Here is a 6,000-nt window from a genome sequence, read left to right on the forward strand (position 1 = left end):
ATTGTTGTATTTTTAAAGTGTGAACTTTCAGTATTATAAATAAGACGTACTTTTAAAACATCAAAACACATCTCAAAATAATGCAAAATTCAGCATGATACCGTACTTGATACTTTTAGAGATGTCGTGAGTCAACATTTATATGCAGAGCAGCTGAAGATTCAATTACTTCCAGATTGGCTATAAAGTCTGTGCGCAGTGAAGTATAGAAATATTTTGGTTTTGAGGTGGCTGATGATGGAATAGAAAAACAATAACAAGACCTTGTTTTTCTCCATGGATATTGTGAAGCAAGCACGACTAAATTAAAGTTATTGTTTTTCATATGTAAATATCTGTTAACATCTATATATGTATATATGCTTGATATTGCAATTGTGTTATTATTTTCTTCTGTGTTTTGGAAGACTTCAATATTATCAATATCGATATACAATGTCCATATTGTTGCCCACCACTAATATATATATATATATATATATATATATATATATATATATATATATATACACACAGTGGTGTAGTGCTATATTTAGAAGTGATGGTTCGCTGTTATCTACACCCCCGCCCCCCGCTCTGAACCCTACAACGCAGCCTGCAGTTCCCGTTTTCACATGCACTCACCACAACCGCAGTTTATCACTAGTAGTTACGGTATTTGAAAGGGCTAAGTGTACCAATTGATTACAAATTCAGACACTCAGTTATTGAGGTATTATTGTAAAGCAACTAGACGTACAGCTATTTATATTAAAGATAAATAAATAAACAACAAATGTACATATTTTCACAACCAGTTTCATACACTAATACACACATGATTAAAATGTCGTCATTATTATTATTAATCCTGTGCGTAACACTCCCCCACTCACTCTTCTCCTATATTGAATGGTTTGGTCCAGAATCAGCTTGTCTCACTGGCCTATTGCAGTCGCTTAACAGTGAATGAGACTGGGGTTTTGAAACAGAAGTGCATCCGTTTGCAAGAAAAGATGTGTAAGGCCACAGGTACCCTTTATTTGTTTGTTGCGATTGAGTTGTATCTTTTAAATAAATGTTTAGCTTATATTATCTACGTAATGTCTTATACATGGGTCTAAAAATAAGAACTGTTCCAATTATTACATCTAATTGTAAAACGCTGACACTTAGCACAGCGTTAATACAGGTTCCCTTCACCCCTACATTATTCACAAAACAGTTCAATATTCTACACGTGAAGTATGGAAGCGGTGCTCTCCCTGCCCAAGAGAAGTGCGGGAGCAGCACTACATATATATACAGTGCCGTGAAAAAGTATTTGCCCCCTCTCTGATTTTCTGCATTTTTGCATATTTTTGACACTGAATGTTATCAGATCTTCAACCAAAACCTAATATTAGATAAAAGGGACCCTGAGTGAAAAAATAACCAAAAAAATGGGTACATATTTCATTTATTTATTAAAGAAAGTTATGCAACACCCAATGCCCCCATGTGAAAAAGTAATCGCCTCCTTAGACTCAATAACTGGTTACGCCACCTTTAGCAGAAATAACTGCAACCAAACGTTTCCTGTAGTTATTGATTAGAACTGCTTCAACTCAGTGACATTTGTGGGTTTTGGAGCATGAACTGCTCGTTTCAGGTCCTGCCATTTAAAGTTTTGGAATGACCAGGCCATTCCAAAACTTTAAATTTCTTGTTCTTCAACCATTATGATCTAGACTTGCTTGTGTGTTTCGGATCATTGTCTTGCTGCATGACCTAGCTGCGCTTCAGCTTACGGACAGATGGCCTGACATTCTCCTGCAGAATTCTCTGATACAGAGCAGAATTCATGGTTCCTTCAATGATGGCAAGGCGTCCAGGTCCTGATGCAGCAAAGCATCCCCAAACCATGACACTACCACCACCATGCTTGACCGTTAGTATGAGGTTCTTACTGTGGAATGCAGTGTTTGGTTTTCGCCAGACATAATGGGGCCCATTTCGGCCAAAAAGTTCCACTTTTGACTCATCTGTCCATAGAACATTGTTCCAGAACTCTTCAGGATCATCCAGGTGCTTTTTGGCAAACTTGAGACGAGCATTCATGTTCTTCTTAGTGAGCAATGGTTTCCGCCTTGCTACTCTGCCAGGAATCCCATTTTTGCCCAGTGTCTTTCTGATGGTGGAGTCATGAACACTGATCTTAGCCGAGGCGAGAGAGGCCTGCAGATCCCTGGATGTTGTTCCTGGACGATTTTATGCCTTGCTCTTGGAGAGATTTTGGCAGGACCACTCCTAGGAAGATTCACTACTGTCCCAAACTTTCTCCATTTGGACAATATGGCCCTGACTGTGGTTCGGTGGAGCCGGAGAGCCTTAGAAATGGCTTTGTAACCCTTTCCAGACTGATAGACAACTTTTTTTCCGGAGGTCTTCAGGAATTTCTTTTGTTCGTGGCATGATGTGCCTTAGAATCTGTGTGCTGACAACTTCACTCTGATGGTAAGGGCCAAAGTTAGTCAGATTTATATTGGGCAGGGCTGGCCCAAATCAGGCCTGGTTGTTAACCAAAGTACTCAGACAGCTGACCCTAATTATCCCTTTAATTGGATTGAGTTAACTAGTGGGGGGCAATAACAATTTTCACACCTGAAGATTGCATTTTTGATTACCTTGCACACCAAACAAATGAAAGAAGCACCAAAATTTGGTGTCATTTTTTCTCTCTGACAGGGGGCATCAGACAGACGGGGCAAATACTTTTTCACGGCACTGTATATATATATATATATATATATATATATATATATATATATATATATATATTATTTATTTCTTAGCAGACACCCTTATCCAGGGCGACTTACAATTGTTACAAGATATCACATTATACATTATTTCACATTATACAGATATCACATTATTTTACATACAATTACCCATTTATACAATTGGGTTTTTTTTTTTTTTACTGGAGCAATCTAGGTAAAGTACCTTGCTCAAGGGTACAACAGCAGTGTCCCCCACTGGGGATTGAACCCACAACCCTCCGGTCAGGAGTCCAGAGCCCTAACCACTACTCCACACTGCTGCCCTATATATATACACTGAGTGTACAAAACATTAGGAACACCTTCCTAATATTGAGTTGCACCCCCTTTTGCCCTCAGAACAGCCTCAATTCGTCGAGGCATGGACTCTACAAGGTGTCGAAAGCGTTCCACAGGGATGCTGGCCCATGTTGACTCCAGTGCTTCCCACAGTTGTGTCAAGTTGGCTGGTTCCATCTCATCCCACAGATGCTCAATTGGATTGAGATCTGGTGATTGGGTAGGCCACTGCAGTAAGCTGAATTCACTGTCATGTTCGTGGAACCATTCCTGGACAATCCTAGCCTTGTGGCATGGGGCATTATCCTGCTGAAACAATCCATTAGCAGATGGATACACTGCTGCCATGAAGAGATGCACCTGATTGGCAATGATGTTCAGATATGCTGTGGCATTCAAACGTTGCTCCACTTTTATCAAGGGGCCCAATGTGTGCCATGAAAACACACCCCACACCATCACACCACCACCACCAGCCTGCAATGTTGACACGCGGCATGATGGATGCATGTACTCATGTGGTTTTCTCCATACCCTAGTCCTCCCATCAGCGTGAAACAGCAGGAACCGGTACTCATCAGACCAGGCAATGTTTTTCCAATCCTCCAGTGTCCAGTGTTTTCGTTCCTTAGCCCACTACAACCGCAGTTTCTTGTGTTTTGCTGAAAGAAGTGGAACTCTGTTAGGTCGTCGGCTGCCATACCCCATTCGTATCAAGGTACGACGAGTTGTGCATTCTTTTGTGGGTCATTCGCCACCAATGTTGTACTGGACTGTCAGCTGACTAACTGTAGCCCGTCTGTTGCTCTGCACAATTCGTGTCAGCCTCCTTTGGCCTCTTTCATCAATGAGCCGTTTTCGACCACTGGCCTGCCATTGGCTGGATGTCCTTTGGGTGGTGGGCCATCCTTGATACAAACGGAAAACTGTTGAGCGTGAAATACCCAGCAGCGTTGCAGTTCTTGACACACTCAAACCGGCGCGCCTGGCACCTACTATCATACCCCGTTCAAAGACACTTACTGTAAACCTTTAGTCTTGCCCATTTACCCTCTGAATGGCACACATACACAATCCATGTATCAATTGTGTATCAATTGTGTCAAGGCTTAAAAATCCCGAGGCACAAAGGATGCTGGAGTTTGTTTTATTTCTTATATATAGTTATTATTACTATATACTGTGTATATATATATATATATATATATATATATATATATATATATATATATATATATATATATATATATATATATATATATACACGCGCTATTTTTAATATACAATCAAAAACAAAACAAACACCTAGTTCTAATACACACTAACTAAACACTTATGCAGGTCCCTGACTAGCTCGCAGGACGGCTAAGCCGTTTACCTGGCATAAAACAAAACACAGTTTCCTTTTTGACTGCTCGGAAACAGAGCACGCCTCTGTCTCCTTCTACTCAGCAGTCCAGAGCAGTTTAGCTGCCTCTCTTAAATACCCTGCACCTGGTTTTAATTTACAATCGTAACCAGGTGCGGGTGATAATTAAATAATAAAACAATTAACAAATAATTAAACAATTAACCAAAATGTGCATACGAACATGTTTTCTGCAGGGAGGATACTAACCCTCTCCCTGCTGTGTTACACATCCTCCCCCTCAAGTGTGCAACACTGATCAGCCATTCCAAGGCCACCCCCTCCCCTAAAACACAACCACCCACCCTCGAGTCCACAAATGTCAATTTTCGCCCTCTTACACGGGCGGGCTTGAGGGTGGGTCGGTTCCTCCGGCGCTTCCAGGTAGGGTCCGTGAACCGGCGACACGGGACCCCACCAGGATGACAGGGGCGACCGAAGCGACAGCCGGGGAACAGGAGGCTGCAGCAGCGGGCAGAGGTCTTCACCCAGGGGGAGCTTAGCAGCGAACAGGGGGAGCACCAGTGACGTCTGGCAGCAGCCCAGCGACGTCTGGGTGCTTGGGGAGAGCGGAGTAGGGAACCAGGGGCAGAGCTGTGGCCGATGGTGGCTCCAGGCCAAGCGCACAGAGGTCTAGGAAGACCGGCAGGGTGTCCAGGAGCAAGGGGCAAGGGACCGCACTGACCAGCGCCGGATCCTCTTCCGGGGTTGTGGGCTGGAGCTGTGGTGGAGGTGCGGTGCTCACCTCCTCTGGCTCCGAGACGGTCTCTTCCTCCTGTTCCCCCTGCAGCAGCTCCTCTGGTGCAGGCGATTCCGGGGCTTCTCTCGCCGGCACTGCCGACAACGCTACTTCTGCCTGCTCCCATTTTTGGAGCAGCAGCTCCAATTCTGTTGGCTCCCACTCCTTTCTTTCCAGCAGAGTCAACCCGAACTCTCTCTCCCATCTCATAGTCTGCTCTTTTTGAGCAGCAGTATTGCTGTTGATCCTCTTGATCAACTCTTCTATGCTCTCCATTTTGGGTCGTAGGGGCGCCCACACACGCTGCCACCATATGTAACCGGCCGGCACTCATGGTCGTTCGTTTGCCCCTTTAAAAGCAGACCCAGGACACAGGAAATTGAGTTTTAAGCGCTTACACGCTATTTTTAATAAACAATCAAAAACAAAACAAACACCTAGTTCTAATACACACTAACTAAACACTTATGCAGGTCCCTGACTAGCAATTAACCAAAATGTGCATACTAACCCCCCCCCCCCTTGCTGTGTTACAATATATATATATATATATATATATATATATATATATATATATATATATATATATATAATTACTTTAGAATCATGAACATATCTAACATGCACAGGATGACAGTTATGCACGCATAAGATGTACAGTTGCCACCGCATAGAATGGGTGTGTTTGTGTTAACGTGATTCACTCGCAGTAGGCAATGGACAGTATAAACTCCCACACAATAACCTAACATTCCAAATGTCCCCCAGTA

Source organism: Acipenser ruthenus, chromosome 4 (genome assembly GCF_902713425.1).
Source record: "Acipenser ruthenus chromosome 4, fAciRut3.2 maternal haplotype, whole genome shotgun sequence".
Lineage (NCBI taxonomy): Eukaryota > Metazoa > Chordata > Actinopteri > Acipenseriformes > Acipenseridae > Acipenser > Acipenser ruthenus.